The 17,531-nt window shown below is 54.9% G+C and overlaps 1 protein-coding gene across 1 annotated transcript in view; it reads left to right on the top strand.

Annotated features, from left to right (window-relative positions):
- The first annotated feature begins 7,046 nt into the window (after window positions 1–7,046).
- The window catches only part of FAM163B (family with sequence similarity 163 member B), a 13,829-nt gene continuing 3,344 nt past the window's right edge, over window positions 7,047–17,531 (top strand). Inside the window, exon 1 of the mRNA XM_088525464.1 lies at window positions 7,047–7,158. The gene's annotated coding sequence lies outside the window, so the exon portion shown is untranslated. The remainder of the gene's footprint in view (window positions 7,159–17,531) is intronic.

The following is a 17,531-nucleotide window of genomic DNA, read 5'->3' as shown; positions in this document are numbered from 1 at the left end:
ATGCCCAAACGTTGCCTCCCCAGACAGATGTCTGGTTGCAGTGCAAAAAGCCCTGAAAACTCTCTTTTTGCCCCATTTTAAACCTCTGGGCACAGCGCTGCACGCTTCTCCTCCTCTTTTCCCCAGATTGCATGGGGAAAGGAGCAGAGCCTCCTCTGGGGGAGGAGAGTGCTTGGGGAACAAGCTCTCCCTCCATCCAGGAGAGATGCAACCACCGGTGCCTGGCAGATGCACGTGGCAATCCCAAGCTTTTCTCTGCAGATGGGATTTGCAGCAGAACAGCTTGACGCTGGCAGGTCAGCCTGAAAACAGCTGAACTTTGGAGATAAGCAGTGAGAATTATTTAAAAAGAATAATTTTGTGTATGTAGATATATATATAATCTCCCTTCAATTTCTCCTGAGTAGATTCCTATAAATCCGCGGCTCTGTGTGCCCTGCAACAAGCAGCCAAGGCTGGAACAGACGCTCATAGGTAGGAAGGTTTAAGCGCGAGTGATGCTCTGCGTTGGGGATTGAAGCAGGCAGCGCCCCTGCGAGCTATAATAAATCGCCTCATTGCCATAAAGGTAAATTCGATTTGGGCCGGGGAGGACGTGGGCTGTCTGCACGTGGCTCTGGCAGGAGAGCCGGGAAGAGGCCGAAGTTTGGGAGCATCCTTGGGCCCCGCTCAGCATCCCGAGAAATCCCTCCCCGCAGCTCCCTCCGGAGCGCGGCTGCAGCTCAGGCACCTAATGAAATCCCGCTTGGCTGTGCGTGCTATATTAGGGTTACCATGGATATGGCACCACAAACACGGGGCTCTGCCTTTGTTATATAAACAGGAGAGATTGCCGCAAATATCCAGGGAAGGAGGGGAAGAGACTAACGCGTCCCTTGGGCGCGCTTATGAAAGCCAGGATGGGCTGTGCGGCCGAGTGGGTAACTCCAGCGGGAGATGGGAGGGATGCGGGTTTGGGATGAGGTGGTGGCCTCAGCCCATGGCAGCAGCGTCCAGGTCAACATCCCTCCCCTGCCACACAGCTCAAGGGGCAGATCCCGGTGCACACGCGTTGATGCAGCTCATGCGCTTGGATATCACCAGCAGCTGGCGGGGGACAGTCCAGTGACGTGGTGGGGACATAAAGTCATCTGCTGTCCCACACCTGAGCCCGCTCTGCCCGCGGCAGCCTGCTCGTGTTGTGCCTGCTCAGGTACAGAAAGTCCCTGGCACAGCTTGAGGAGTCACGTAACTTGAAGGAGAAGCTGCTCTAGAAATGGAGGTGGCATGTAAGGGAGATGGAAACATCAGAGTGGCTAAAATTGTATTGCACTCCCACTCCCCTGCCAATAAAAACACCATAAATAAAGCGGCTTTGCAATAACCATCTCCACGCATTGTAGCACAGATCCGCGTGTCCCTGCAAAAGATGCTCCATGCAGGATAAACTGTGGCTCCATCCTGCTAGAGAAGCACAAAATCCTTGTCCCAGGCCGACCACCACGATGGGTTTTCATGTCTCCTCCCACAGGTGCTGTCACCAAGCCCCCAGCCAGGCCCATCAGTGGTTCCTTTTCCTGCCTTCCATGCTCCTCTGTGGGTGACATCCCTATGATGACATTGCTGCTTCCTGTCCCTCGTGTCCTTCCAGATGTTCTTCACCTCGGGGCACTTGCTCAGCCATTAGTTTTCTCTCCTATTGCTCTGCCTCCTAGTCCGGCACATATCTTGCCATGCTTCATTACTTAGTCTGTGGTGAAGAGCGCCAAGTTCAGAAAGATCCCCTTCATCATTTAAAAACATATCAAACCCAGATTTCACTCGTCAGGCGTTCAACACTCAACATTTCCCTTCTGCACTACCTGTCACCCCTGATTTTGCAGGCCTTGTCTTAACATTCGTGAATCACTCCATCATATGGCTGGAGAGGTGGGGAAATGTTCTTAGTTTTGGCAGAAAAACACTGAAAAAGGAGCTGGAGCTCATGGGTCAAGGGGAGGCCTGTCTGCCATGGGAGTTTGCATGTGGGAAGGTGGATGCCGAGACCTTTTGCCTGGTTTCTGCACCACAGTTTTTCCCAAAAGACTGATGCCTTCCTCATTGCTTTTCCTTGTAGCCACTGTTTCCCGGCACTGAGCTGCTTCCTAAAGTTCACATGGAAAGCCAGCATCAGCACCAAGAAGAGCTACGCCAGAAGAAGATGTGGGAGTGAAAGAGCCCAAGGAATTTGAGGATGGAGCCTTAGCAGCTGGGTTGGTGCTCCCAGACCTTAATCTGCCCTGTGTGCTTGATGTTCCTACCAGGCAAGAGAGCAGAGATAGAATAAAAGATAGAAATAGTGGGTAAATATGATCTGCTTCAGAAAACTCTCCTTGACTTCGGTACAGGTAAGTCCAGAGCTGCAAACGTCTTGACATCCTTTGAAGGGGTCAATAGGCTTGAAGGGGAAGATGTTTCCAGTAGACACTGTCTCTTTGGCTTTCCAAAGGCTGTGTGAGAAGATCCTGACCTGTTTCCACCATGGCTTGACTACCAGGGAAATGAGGATTAGGCTCCCACTCCTCTCACAGCCTTTTAAACCCCGCATTCCCGCATCCTATTCCTGCGCAATTCCTGGGACAAGGTTTGCTCCACATGGAGCGTGAGGGAATTGGTGCTGAGCATCCTTAAATTCACCTCTCCGCCCGCATCCCCCTGCCTTTTCCCGGCACTCGGAGCCGGAGCGACGGCGGCGCGGGATCGCGTTACAGCAAGTTGAACACGTCGTGTTGCGCGCCGGGGCGCGCGGTGACGGGCGCGATGCGACACGACGGGCTGGGCGCGCTGCGCGCGGAGCAGCTCGCGCAGGGATGTCCCCTCCGAGCCGCTCTCCGCGGCTCCCGCACCTGGAGAGCGTCGGCTTCGGCCCTTGCTCGCAGGCACAGGGAGATGAGCACAGCGAGCGTGAAGGACACGAGCTCGCAGGGCCGTCAGCTCAGGCTAAAACAACTCGCTTGAGATGCAGTTTTTATTTCTTGCTGCTTTGTTAACCACAGCAGTGGGTGGCAATAGGTACAGCGGAGGTGACAAGCCGTGGCTGGGTCTATGGTTGCAGGAGAGCCACGTTGCAAGCCCGGTAGCTCCTATATCCCTGGCTCTGCCTGGGAGGGATTAAAGCAGAGGGGAGGAAGGCTGTTATTAAGAGCAGAAACCTGGGAATCAGATGGCTGTTTACACCTAAACCAAGCAATTTGCACCTTGGAAATGCAGCGAGGGTGACTAAGATGCTCTGCAGCCTGATTCTCTGTGACCTTTTAGCAATATTAAGTGTCCTCTGCTAAAAATTAGCTGCACTACTACTAGGTTCCAGCACTATGAGCCACTTGGGTGCTAAACGAAGATAATATTGTGGGCAGTTTGGTCCCAAGTTTGGCGCGAGGTGTGAGGAAAGGGACAATTTGTGGCTGCAGGAACCTACTTGAACGTGCGAACTTACTGAGGGGTGACACTGCGAGCAGTGTCAGAAAAAAACAGTTGCTTTTAACCTCCAAACTTTGCATCAAACCCACAAATAATTCAGCTCCCGGACGCTTCTGATCTGTTATCTCAGAGCCGTGGCAGCACAGGGACCTTTCCCAATGAGTAGGAAGGGAGAAAAGGTGCAGCTGGCCCCTTGCCAGCTCGACAGGTGAGCAAATGGTTCCCTTCTGCAGATCCCAGATTAGCATTTTCATTGAGTAAAAAAATTACCTTCTAGGCTCTACGGGACTACAGTTTTCTTTGCATCCAGGGTCCGTGCAGCACAGTGGGCCCTTGCTCACGCTGGAGGTCCTGCATGCTGCTGCAGTACAGAAATAGGTGATAAAACCTTCATAACATGGATAACTGATCTTCACAGGCTTGCTCTGAGAGCAGACCTTGCATTAGAGTTTTGGAGAAATATATTGTTCAAGGTAGCCCAAGTATCTGTGAGTCCTTGTTGTAACATTGGTTCTCCTTGCGTCTATCCTGTGCTCGGATTAGTGGAGAATTACTTTGATGTGTTCATTAAAAAAAAGCAGCTTGGGAAACAAGGAGGCTGCTTATTTTAATGCAGGGATGCAGACATTGAAACTAAAATGACTGGCCCAAACAGAGACCCTCTAACTCTGTCTCTCACCCCTATTTCCGAACAAAGATACAATGACAAACTGCCAGACAACAATGGTTGACCCGCAGAAGAAATAAAAAAGCTAAAATAGTATTTTCTTGGCATAGCCCTTCAATATTTTTTGCGCATAGGCCAAGCAACCTTCAAATGCAGCTGCGCAGGAGCCATGAGGCAGGCACTGCAGATCTAACCAATGCAGTCTGTAATAATCAAAAAACAAAAGTCTTGATCAGACCCTAAAAAGATAAACGATTTCTTGTCCCCTTTCTCTCATTTCTTGTCAGCACCCTGACAGTTTGTGTTTCAGATCCCTGCACAGACATTTGCACTGAGTACAAAGTGTGCTGAAACTACTGGCAGTAATTAGCTTGTTTAGGGAGCAATTAATTAAATGCTACTGTTTCCCCTCTCTATAGATTAAGAGTGCTATAAGGGATATCATCTTAAAAAGAGCAGATGCGTTACAAAAGCATCAGAGACCAAATATTTTCATCGGGCAACAAAGACGGAGCAAGTGTTCATGGACTGAAACTGCAGAAGAGAAATATTAAGTTGGATATGAGGAATAACTTGGGAACTGTAAGTGCATGTGCGGCGATGGAAATTCAAGCTGCTGGGAGCAAGGCCAGTGTCCCTATGGATGGAGACGCTCCAGCCTGAACGTGCTGGTCCTCCCAGCGACCTGTGGCCACCGGGGCGGGCTGGGGAGCATGGCCAGGGGACAGCCACCCCTGGGACAGCCCAGCCCCGTGTGGGACACTGTGTGTGGGGTCCCCGGCTGTCAGTGGGGTGCCCCAGCTCTGCATGTGGGGTGACCTGGTTTGGTGCAGGGTGCTCCAGATTCCTGTGCAGGGATGCCGTGCTCTGTGCAGTGTGCCCCGGCTTCATATGTGGTATCCCAGGTCCATATGGGATGTCCCAGCTCCATATGGGATGTCCCCGCTCCATATGGGATGTCCCAGCTCCATACGTGGTGCCCTGGCTCCCTGTGTGAGGTGATCCAGTTCCCTGTGCAGGGATGCTCCACCGCCTGGGAGGTGCCCAGGTCCATGTGGGGTGTCCTGGCTCCCCGAGTAAGGATGCTGCGCTCCATGCAGGATGCCCCAGGTCCATGTGGGGTGCCCCTGGCTCCATATGGAGTGTCCCTGCCCATATGGGGTGCCCCTGCTCCCTGCATGGGAATGCTCCCCTCCATGCAAGGTGCTCTAGGTCCATATGGAGTGTCCCTTCTCCCCATGGGGTGCCTCTGCTCCACCCATGGGGATGCTCCGCTCCTTGTGGGGTGCCCCTGCTCCATCTAGGGTGCCCTCTGCTCCATATGGGGTGTCCCTTCTCCATGAGGGACGCTGCACACATGGGGACGCTCCTGTCCCTGTAGGGTGTCTCTGCTCCATATGGGATGTCTCTGCTCCACGCATGAGGATGCTCCTCTCCACGCGGGGTGCCCCAGCTCCATATGGGGTGTCCCCGCTCCATGAGGGGTGCCCCACGCATGGGGACACTCCTGTCCCTGTGGGGTGTCCCTGCTCCATCTAGGATGCCCCCTGCTCCATATGGGGTGTCTCTGCTCCACGCATGAGGATGCTCCTCTCCATGTGGGGTGTCCCTACTCCATCTAGGATGCCCCCTGCTCCATATGGGCTGTCTCTGCTCCACGCATGAGGATGCTCCTTTCCATGCGGGGTGCCCCAGCTCCATATGGGGTGTCCCTGCTCCATGAGGGGTGCCCCACATATGGGGATGCTCCTGTCTCTGTGGGGTGTTCCTGCTCCATATGGGGTGTCCCTGCTCCGTATGGGGTGTCTCTGCTCCATGCATGAGGGTGCTCCTCTCCCTCTGGGGTGTCCCTACTCCATCTAGGATGCCCCCTGCTCCATATGGCGTGTCTCTGCTCCACGCATGAGGACGCTCCTTTCCATGCGGGGTGCTCCAGCTCCATGAGGGATGCCCCATGTATGGGGATGCTCCTGTTCCTGTGGGGTGTCCCTGCTCCATATGGGGTGTCCCTGCTCCATATGGGGTGTCCCTGCTCCATGCATGAGGATGCTCCTCTCCATGCGGGGTGCCCCAGCTCCATATGGGGTGTCCCCATTCCATGAGGGGTGCCCCACGTATGGGGACGCTCCTGTCCCTGTGGGGTGTCCCTGCTCCATATGGGGTGTCTCTGCTCCATGCATGAGGATGCTCCTCTCCATGCGGGGTGCCCCAGCTCCATATGGGGTGTCCCCATTCCATGAGGGGTGCCCCACGTATGGGGACGCTCCTGTCCCTGTGGGGTGTCCCTGCTCCATATGGGGTGTCTCTGCTCCATGCATGAGGATGCTCCTCTCCATGTGGGGTGTCCCTGCTCCATCTAGGATGCCCCCTGCTCCATATGGCGTGTCTCTGCTCCACGCATGAGGATGCTCCTTTCCATGCGGGGTGCTCCAGCTCCATGAGGGGTGCCCCATGTATGGGGATGCTCCTGTTCCTGTGGGGTGTCCCTGCTCCATATGGGGTGTCCCTGCTCCATGCATGAGGATGCTCCTCTCCATGCGGGGTGCCCCAGCTCCATATGGGGTGTCCCCACTCCATGAGGGGCACCCCACGCGTGGGGACGCCCCCCTCCCTCCGGGCCCCCCCCCACCGCGGCCGCCCGCCCCGCGCGGGCCCCGCCGCCCTCGCCGAGCCCCGGGGGCGGCCGCGACACGCGCTGCGGCCCGCGCAGCCCCGGCGCGGGCACCGGCAGCGGCGGGGGGGGCAGTACCGGGAGGGGGCCCGCGCCGCCCGCCCGCCCTCATTGGCGGCCCCGGCGGCGGCGGGCGCGGGGCGGGGAGCGGCGCGGAGCGGAGCGCGCTGCCCGCAGAGCCGCGGCTGCCGCCACCGGCCATGTGCCGCCGGGGCGCTCGCCTGCGCCGTAACATCCGCCTCGCTTTTATTTTCATTTGATTTCATTTTAATTTTTTTTTCACCTTTTTTTTTTCTTTTTTGCATTGATGCGCTCCGAGCGGGAGGCTCCGGCAGGCGCGCTGCTCACCTGAAAGACCCAGGCGCGATTCCCATGTTTGCAGGTAAGAGCCAGGGGGAACCGGGGCTGCGGAGCCGCCGCCGGGTCCCGCTGCTGCCACCGGGGCCGCGGAGCCGCCGCCGGGTCCCGTTGCCGCCGCCGGCCGGGCCCGGTTCCGGGTTCCCGATACCCGGGGCTGCCCTGCAGCGCTTCCCTCTTCCCTTGTTCCCTCCCGCTCGCGATGCCCCCGAAGCTGCCCTGGCTGCCCTTGCCTGGCAGAGCCGCGCTGGGATCGCTGCTCCCGGGGAGCCGCAGCCGCGGGGCCGGTGGCGGCACCTGCAGCGGGGACGCGCGCAGAGGACCAGCCCTGCCGTGACAGCTGTGACTAGGAACGGGGCTGGAAGGGGGCAGAGAGGGAGCTGGAGGAGCCCTCGGCATCCGCTGCCCTGCGCGGGAGCATCTCGGGCTGTGATGAGGAAGAGCAGGATGCTCCCGGTTCCGATCTGCTGCCTCTTGCCGCGTCCTGAGAGCCGAAGCTCCACGGGGGCAGGAAAGCAGCTCTGGGGGTCCAGGAGGAAGCCCCCGCACCGCACCTGGGTGTGCAGCTCGTGTCCTGCTCTGGGGACAGTTCCGTGCGCGGTGGCCCTGTCCACACATCCCAGCCGGAGCCCAGGGCTTGCACACGGATATTGCTCCACGCGTTAAACGCAGCCTGCAAGCCGGGGGGGCCTGCGCAGGCAGCTTTTCATTTCCCGGTACCGAGTGGTTTCAGACAGGATTATTTATGTCTGACAGAGCAGCTCACCCAACTCGGGAGGCAGTGGGGGAGTGCTCATACTCATCAGGGTAGACAGGTTTCTGACAGAGTAAATTGAAGGTAAGAGAAGACTGCACTTGGAGGTTCAACAGCTTGTCTTCTAGCCTAAAAAAGAGTAATGAGATCAGTGTAGAAAACCTAAGTGGTAAAATTAAACACCGAAGACATCCATGATGGATGCCTGTCATTTTAGGAAACCTGGCTGCTATCCCAATGTGTTTGGAGAGCCGACAGTTCTCCCGATTGACCTCGCTGGAGCAATAGTGCCCTGCGGATTAGATTTTCCCTCTTGTATCTTATCCCTCTGCTGTGTCAGCATCTAAAATACAACACTGCTAAAGGACAACAGTTTCTGCCTGTGGTTCATGAACAAAATGCATGAGCCGTGCAAACACCTGCACTTAGGCACTTGTGATGGCACATGGGGTTACAGCCCGTTATGGTTGATTTTCTTCTTTTCTGAAAGCAGCAGAAAGATGCACTGAAGTTGCCACTTGGTGAAAAGACAAGTCAAGCACCTTAAAGTGCACGCAGCTGTAATTAAACCTGTAACCTCCTTCCTCTGCACGCTGTGATTTCTATGCAGCACAGCGGCAAGAACTCGCAGGGAACTGGCGCTGCCGCTCAAAAGACACAAAGAACTTCAACCAAATGCCCCCTCAAGTGCCTGGCAGTGATTTATCGGCCCTCCATACAGGTTTTCCCTTCCAAAAAAAACATGGCGATGTGAGGGGAAAGGAAGGAAAGAGCCACTTGCTCCTTTCTGCTTCCTTTTCAGTAGGCTGCAAACACAGGTAGCTCTGAGATGCGTGTGCCGACTCGAGCACAAAAGCATCGCAGCAGAAGCGTTAGCAGCGCCGTGTTTATTAACTGCAGCTCCGCCACGTCTCTGCATCCAGCAAAGCCTTGCAGGGAGTTCCAGTTGTCAAGACTCATCCTGAGCCTTTTCCGTGGTAATTGCAACAGTCTCCAAACGCTCGTGAGGGTGAAACTAGAGTCTAGTCTGGGGATTTGTCTTGGTAGAGGGACTGAAAATATGTTGGGCGATGGAGGCTGATGCTCTTGAGACCTTCAGGGCACATCCAGGTCACTCTGAGACCTCCGTGCTGAGACAGAGCAGCCTGGAGCAGCCCTGACACGAGGGCCCTGCGGCCACCAGGCCAGTGCAGGGGTTAGATGCAACGGTCAGGAAGAAAAGTTAAAAATTAAGGAAATATCCTGGGATATTTCAAAGGGAAGGGAGCTGGTTTAGCCAAAATGACAAGGGCTGGCCCTGCGGTGGCCATTTGGGATAGTATTCCCAAATGAATGCTTGGATTCGTGGCAGACAAAACCGCATTCAGGCTGTGGCAGCTCCCACGCAGGCCCTTGTGTTCCTGAATTTTACCTGCCCATGGTGGTAGCTCAGCCCCAACCTGCTCCTCCCAGTGCAATTCCTCCTATTTCTCACCTGCAAGACAAAAAAACCCATCTATAGTCACAAACCAGCATCATCAGCAAGGCAGTTGGAGCTTGTCAAGCTTTGCTTGGCACTACATTGATTTTCTCCAAATGGGGAGCACATGCACCTGCCTCTGATCATATAAAGAACGAGTTATGGGGCAGCGTATGCAACTCCTATATGGGACCGTATGGGCGTTACGGGGCCATGTACACAGCTCTGCCCCCCCGTGACGCTGTCCCCGCTCCCCGGCGTGGATCAAAGAGATGGAAACTTGTCACATTCTCTCTGCAACAATATCTGACATTATCCGAGCAATTTGCCCTTGGTGTGTTTCCAGAAATAGTTAGGCCTACAGTAGACACGGATGACATCTGGATGCATTACCGTGGAGTTCAGAAACACTCAGCAAACAAGACAGGATCTTTTGTTTAAAGGTTATTTCAAGAGACTCCCGGCGAGTTAGCTGGCCGTGCAACAGGGAAAGCCTTAATGGCCCCGTGCTAATTGCCTTTTTCTGAAGGACATTTTTAGAGGAAAATTGCAAGAAGCCCAAAAGCAGCCGGTCCTACCCATGGCAGGGACTTGATGCAAACAGAAGAAATGGATTTTTCTGTTTGCTTCGGTGGTGGTTGCATCAAGCCTGTGGGGAGACCACCAGGGTTCAGCGGTGAAAAGGAGCCTCGGATCAGCATTCCGGCACTCTAGGATCCACGTCGGCAGGGAAGGCTGGAGAAAGAGCCTCCCTGCAAGCTTCGGGGAGAAAAAAATCCCATTTGCAGTGAGCAAAGCAAGCAACTCAGAGCCCGTGCAGCGCTGTGCTTGGTCCGAGGGCAAGCGGAATTGCTTCCCAATCCCATTTCATGCACCTCGGAGGACGGCGATGGAGCGGGACCAGTGCCGCGTGTTCCATGCTGCTTTGCCAGCTGTTTTCCCCATGGAGAGCAACCCTCATAGGATGTTTTTTTAAATTCAATTTCTATTAAACTGCAGCTTAGGCTCCTGCACTAATCAGCCTCTTTCTGGCAGGGGATAAAGATCGTGATGATCTTGCTGGGTAGGATGAAGCCCTCTGCATGGCCAACATTCAGAATGGTTTCAAGACCTCCTTATGGCTCTTTTCTGGTTATAAGTTTATCGAAAGGTCTGAGCTGCAGAAGTTAGTGATAATGGGAGCATCGTGGATGATGGGGCCTCAGTAGGGGGGACTCCCTGGGCTGCAGCACCTCCAAAGCTTGCAGATTTTGCAAAAAAAAGAGAGGTTTGGGGCTTCCCCGTGCAAAGGGATGCCTGTAGGCAGGGGGAACACACAGGGAAGTGCCTGAAAGCTGCTGTTTTACAGCGTGCAAATTGCAGCTCTACTGAAACATCCACTTACAGGAATGATTTCCTGCCAGAAAAATTACTTACCTGCAAAGAGCTTTGCTCATTCTTATCACCAATTTTCCACCTTTGCTCCCTGGGGTTGGATGTTTATTTTTCCTCCTGGAAATAATATATTATTTCCTGCCGTAACTGGCAGGGATGCTGCAAGCATCTCTACCGACCTCAGAGCCTAAAGACGGAGACTGCTGCTTGTGCCTGTAGCCCAAGGCCTGGGGCATATGGCAAAGAGCAGCATTGCACAAGGAACACCTGACCGAGCTGAAAATATGCAGCTTTTGGCTTTTTTGGCCATTTTTGGTGAACGTGCTGTTGGACGCTGCCCTCCTCCAGTGCAGGGAACGGATGCAACTTGACTTCAGCTATGGAAATGCAGGGAGGAAGCAGGGATCTCTTCCAGGAGGGGAAGGAGGAGAAGGGTTCATTTTGGCTTGCTATTGGGCTAGTTTTGTGGAATTTTAGACAAAATACGGGCTGGGGGAATAGTTTTGCCGTAGGTCTATCCCATGGCTTTCCCTAAAGACTCCTTTTCAACTGCAGGCAAGGAGAGGGAATAAACCTGCCCATGGTTAGTCCGTTAAGCATCGCTGCCTTCCCAGGAGTTATTCCTGCCTCTCCTGGTGGCTCGTGGGAGCAGAATCTGCTCCCAGAAAGTCGGATTTTCTTGTTTTGGCTGTGGCTTCCCAATCCATCCCATGTGCACACATCAGCTCTAGGGCAGCACATGTTATTTAAAAGTGTTAGGTACCAACTTCCCAGTTAGTTCAAGTGAACTTGGAAAAGAGAAGTGAACTCATCGAAGGCAACTTGTTCACCGGTCAAGTGAGGAGATGGGACCCTCAGCTGGGAGCTGGAGGGTCTCATCCCACTTGTTCCCACGGGCTTTCCAGCTTGGTTGGATGCAGTCCCGCACACACGTTGTGACCGGGGTTACCTTCCCCTGGCTTTCCCTGCCAGCAATAATATTTATTTGGCTCCTGGGAATGGAGAGGAAATTAGTCCGGTCGCGTGCAGAGAAGCCGGGTCCCCACCGCGCTCTCAAGAGCTCCACTGGCGTCAAGGAGTCACCTCAAAGGCAGCGGTTGCATCGCCGGGATGCTGATGGCAGGCAAAAAGGTACAGCGTGTTGTGATATATCATGTGTTTTGATTTCTGAAAGATGCTATCCCTGGGAACAGTCGATATTTCAGACATTTGATCTCAGCAGCTCTGTTAAGCCCACGTGTTTCCAGGAGGAACAATCTGTATGAAGGTTTTTGGCTGTTTATTTATTCATCGAATGATGATTTTCAGCTGAGCTGTATGAAATACTTAATCTTTTCTGCATTTTTTTTTTGCATATGACTGTTTTGTTGTCGTAGGTTCTCTTTCCTCTGAGTTAAATCTTTTCCTCTTGCATCACTCAGGAAAAAGCTGTAATTGAATTAAGGTGAGGAAAAAAAGAAAATTTACTGGAAATGGGTCATTATAAGTAGCCAAGAGCCTGAAAATTACTCTCTCAGACTGCTGTCTGTTTTCACTCCCCTGATGCAGCAGTGATAAATTCTTAGCAAAGAGGCAATATAAGGAGATTTTACTGCCTGTAGTTGCAAGAAAACTTCCCGTTGCAAGAAGCCCACAGCCTTCCCGTTTGCAATCAGGGCAATCTGCAGGCTTGCACGTCCCTTGCCGTGATCCGCGGTATCGAGCCTGCAGGAAGCTACTGCACTAAGCAGGGAATGGGAAGCTGGCAAGCCCCAAGTGCCCGTGTCCCATAGACAGGGAGGCTGAATTAGTCGGAGCACTAAATCTTTGCAGATCTGCTGCTTATCCCTCCAGCATCGACTGCTTTGCTTGAGTGTCAGGGCACCTCACTGGAGTGGGGTGGGAAAAAAACCCTGCTTTTCCTTGCACAGTTTGATCTGGAGCCTCTTCGGGAGCAAGGGAAAGCAGTAGCTATGGAAACTCCGTACCCTAGTTTGGGATTTTCTGGGATTTTCTGCCTAGTGGCGGCGAGGGGGTCTCCTTGGCACCCTGCTTTAAGACCAGGAGCTAATGTCATTGACTGGAGCCCGTCCTGGCCATGCTCCCTGTTTCTTCCTTACAGCCAGCGACACATAACTCACATCACCGGGAATGAGTGTAGGAAACAGCCGGTGACAGCAGAGCCCTAGGGAACCTGTGGGGCTGCCAGAGATGTCACCAGACCCGTGACCGGCGGCTATGGCACAGCCAGGGGATGTGTGCTGGCTCTGGGGACTGCAAGGAGCCGCGGATGGTGCTGCTCCCTGTCCCTTGCCATGGAAGATGCTCTCTGGAGCTCTCAGCTTTTAATACACACCAAGGAAATGGGGCTTTCTGCTGCCTCCATCTCAAGCCGTCTGGGGCCTGCTGCATAAAAGCAAATGAGGAAGAACAGTGCAGTTCACAAATACTTTAATCTGCCTGAGCTCTTCCTTCCCTGCCGAGCTGCACCCTCACCTCTTGGAAGTGCGAAGCCAGCTGGATTTTCCTGCTCGGTGGGAAGGTGCATTGCACATGTCCTTCCTTGGGATTGGGCCGAGATGTTGCATGAAAGCTGAATTTACACCAGCCTTTGGTCTGCGCTTTGCTGTCCATCGCTCTGCAGGGTTTTATTGTGGCCTCAGGCAAAAGCTAAAAGCACAAGTCGGGTCTGAGACTGTTGCTCTTAGTAAGCTAAGAGCAGCAGTTCAGGTGAGCTGAGGTTCCGCTCAGAGGTTCAAAACAGCCCCATCCAGGGAAGTGTCTTTGGTGGTTGAGGTGTTTCCTCCTTAGCAGTGATTGCAATAGCTTATTGCAAGCTGGTCGTACCAAGATCTGATCACCCTGATGCTAAATAGCTCAGGCTACTAAGCCTCAATCAAGAGGCAATTAAATGATGCAGGGTGGAAAGACAAGCCACTCCTTTGCCTTTCTGTTTTTGAGGTTTGGGCTGTGTATGTGCAGTTTGGGTTCCTAACTGCTATCCAGTATGCATGGGAATAATTCCTGGTGTTAAAGCAGTGTGTGACTGTTGGGATGGTGAAAGGTGGGACCGGAGCGGGTAAAACTCCGCTGTGTTGGATGAGCTCCAAGCCCGGCGGGGACCGGAGCGGCTCCTGCAGCTGCTCCTCAGCGGGGCCAGCTCAGCCCCAGCGACACGTCCGGCACCTCCCTCGTCCCAGGGGGATGTAAATGCGCATTTTTCCAGCAGGTCAAAAGGGCAGATCAGGGTTGTTCCATCCCGCTCTTCTCCAGGCGATGCAGGTGCCTGCAACCCCCTTTGCGGTGGGCAGAGCCAGCGGGTCCCGGGAAGGGGCAGATTCCCAAGGGCAGCGCGTTCCAGGGCACTGGCGCTTGCTCTCCCCTCGCCCTTGCACTCCCTTCAGCATCTGCAGACATTTAAATTCATGCCTGGAGTTGTGCTTAGCAAGTCTCCAAGCCGCTTCGATGAGCTGTGCAAATATTATTTTTCATTAGGCGTGATTTAGTTGTATTAAAGGACATTATTGCCTCATTACGGCGGAGCACGTATTCCCTCCTGCAATGTGCCGGCGCAAGGAATCCCCGGGATCGATTTGCTTTGAAGGCCGCCTGCTTAAGTGTGCTGGAAAATCAAAAGCTCAGGAAGAGCCAATTTCCGATTTAAAAAAATAATAAAGATCACTTGTGGAGGAGGGCAGGCAGGATCCCTAATTGTGCTGGAGATTCCTGCTTTTTATTAAGCATCTCAGTGATTCTTGCAAGCTGTGCACAGGGAAAGCCCCAGGTTCAGAGCGACCGCTGCTGTGTGCTGAATCCCAGGAATGCCGTGGCCTGCGCTCCTGGATTTCCTTCCCGATGAGCCGCTCGCAAGCAGAGCATCATCCGGCGGCTCCGGCGGTGCCGTTGCTCACAGTGACACCTGCAGGGTATGTACACGCCGTGCCGGCAGCCTATGGAAAAGACGTATAGGACTTAGCAGCAAAACAACAGCTTTCCTATGAGTCCCCGGGCTGCCTTGCGGCATTTAGGGAAATGATGCATTTAGGCTATAAAATGATGCTGGATGATGAGAAGGACCCGCAGAGGGACCAGATGTGCTGCAACGTTCGCCCTCCCATCCCGACCATCCAGGGCTGCTCCGAGGGAACATTCCTGGCTGCGAAGTGCCGGGCTGCGGAGCAGCCACGCGAGCCGAGGGGTTATCTTGGGCTGGGAGAGACGCGTCCTTAGGAGCAGGAGCGCGGAGCAGGCCGGGATCCTGTTCTGCAGAGCTCAGCACTTCGGCCGAGAGCTCATCCACTGAATTATTTATGGCAGCGCTGTGTATATAAACTGCCTTTCGAAAGTATCGCTCCTGGTTTGGACACGAGTGGGAGCCGCGTCCGTCCTAGCGAGCGCGAGGGCTGGGGATGCTGCGGTGGCCACGTGGGTCACACCGTGGGCCCAGCTGAAAATGTCACCTCCCTTGCAGTGAATTGCCAGCCGGGTCACTGCTGCGAGGCCACCAGAACGGGGCCGGCAGTGCGGGACGACATGGGAATCTTTGCTTCCCTTCTGATTTGTCACCCAAAAGCCCAGGCAGGGCTACAGCCTTCCTGTGGTGCCCCAGAGTTGCTTCCTAAACCCCTTCTTATCCCGGGCATCATTATCCAGGCATCAAACCCCCACGGGAAGGGTAGGGAGAGCCCCGGTCCCCTGTGCATCCCTGGAGGCTCCCAGCAGCAGAGCCTCATGTGCTGAGGCTGGAGAAGATGCTCATAAAATGGGAAATCGGGGTACAGGAGATACAGGGAAGCCCCATGCTGGACACGGACACATCCCGGCTCTTTGAATCTCTGCTGTTTACGCAGAGCATCATCAGCCCCCGGGCCAGAGACGCTGCCGTCACGAGGAGGAGCGAGAAAGCGAAGCGAAGCGATGCAGGCCGCCCGCTTAAAGTGTTTTTCCTATGGAAAGCCACGTTCTCCGCCTGTGCTTCTGGCAGCTGCCCTGTCCGCTGGCTCCATAAACGCAGTCTCCGGCTGGCACGCTGCCCGGCTCTTCCTAGCAGCCCCGCTCTGATTCATTGACTGGGTAGGATTACAGGAACCGGGGGAAAGGCAGAAATGGGGCTGCACTTGCCACCAAACTCCTTTTGGCTTCTGACTTATTCACTGCTTCCCCACCACCCAGGTTGGGTAGTGGTTTTGGGTGCTGGGTGATGCCCTCCCATTGGAAACCTTCTGTCTGGGGCTTGTGATGACAGTGGCTTGCGTGAGAGCCAAAGGTCTCAGGCTGACTGTTTTGTCCTGGGCTCAAGGGTGGGATGGGATGCAATGGGATGGGATGGGATGCAACGGGATGGGATGTGATGCAACGGGATGGGATGCGATGCGATCGATGGGATGCAATGCAACAGGATGGGATGTGATGTGACGGATGGGATGCGATGGATGTGATGCGATGGATGGGATGCAATGCAATAGGATGGGATGCAATGCAACTGGGTGGGATGTGATGTGATGGATGGGATGCGATGGATGTGATGCAATGGATGGGATGCAATACAATAGGATGGGATGCGATGCAATAGGATGGGATGCGATGCAACAGGGTGGGATGTGATGGATGGGATGCAATGCAATGGGATGGGATGGCTGGAGATCCCGTTCCTCTAGAGCCCTGCTGTGAAGGTTGTTCTTACCGCTGCACATCCCCAATCCTGCACACCTTGGTGATCCTGCAGCAATCTCCACATGGTTTACACGGTTTCCTGCACCTGCAGCTGCCGGGACGGTCCGGCCGGTTCGCAGGAGCCTCCAGCACCCGGTGTCTGTGGCCCTGCCTGGCTGGAGCCCTTGCGATGGTCTTGACCGTGGCCACCTCGAGTGCTTGGAAGTCGCCCTCCCACGCAGGCCTCCTCCGAGCAGCTCCGCTTGCACAACAGCTCCGGCCCCTTCTAGCAGAGCTCTGCTCGGGGCCGAGAAATGAAACTCAGATGTGAGCAGCTCTGTGGGTGCCAGGCCGCTAGCAAGGCGCCCGCGGGCTCGCTGCGCCGGCCGGGGGTCCTTCGAGCTGCTGCTAATTGGGCTCATTTCTCTCCTCCCCTTCTCCCTCCTGCATTTTCAAGCGCAATTCCGCAGTGTCCTGTTTTCTGTTGCTGGTGGGAGGTTTCCCACTGCCCAGACGTGAGTAGGAGACGTCTCCTCGGGAGGGCTCTCTGCTCAGCCGCCGCAGCAAGGCTGGGGACAAGAGTGATTTATGGGACACGGGTTGGATTCCAGGATGCTGGGAAAGCCCCGCGGTCCCTGGCAGGGGATGAGGGCCTCGCAGACAGAGCAACCGCAAAGCCCGTGTCCTGCAGAGGCCTCGGTCACCGTGTCCTGGATGCCCGGGGTGTTCCGGCAAGGACAGAACTGGAGCTGCCGGGAGCTCTGTGTGAGTCTCCGGAGGGGTTCGGGAATGGAAAATGCCTCCTGCCCGGGGCCTGGAGGACTCCCTCGCTGATGGAAAGCGGGGATTAGTTGCATCCAAGTGCTCGTGTGCCTGGAGAAGCGTCCCAGGAGCCGTTGTGATCTTGGCACGCGACGGTGGGTGTCCCCGAGCTGGGGCAGAGGGTAACGCCGTGTCCCCACGCTCCCCATTGCCCGGTTTCACCACAGCCCCGTTTGGAGAGGCTGGCAAAGCAGTGCTCGTTTTATGGCGAGAAAAACCCAAAAAAGCAACTGGGCACCATGGAACCACAAGCAGCATCACGAGCCATCAGCGGGGCGAGACCCTGGGATGCTGCTCCCAATGGAGGGGAGCAGGATGGGATGGATTGGGAAGGGACAGAGGGGTCCGGGCATCCGCA

Source organism: Tinamus guttatus, unplaced genomic scaffold (genome assembly GCF_059628265.1).
Source record: "Tinamus guttatus ecotype Peru unplaced genomic scaffold, ASM5962826v1 Tinamus_guttatus_pri_ptg000226l, whole genome shotgun sequence".
NCBI classification, from domain to species: domain Eukaryota; kingdom Metazoa; phylum Chordata; class Aves; order Tinamiformes; family Tinamidae; genus Tinamus; species Tinamus guttatus.
The sequence above is the reverse complement of the archived record's forward strand: the minus strand, read 5'-3'. Positions and strand labels throughout refer to the sequence as shown.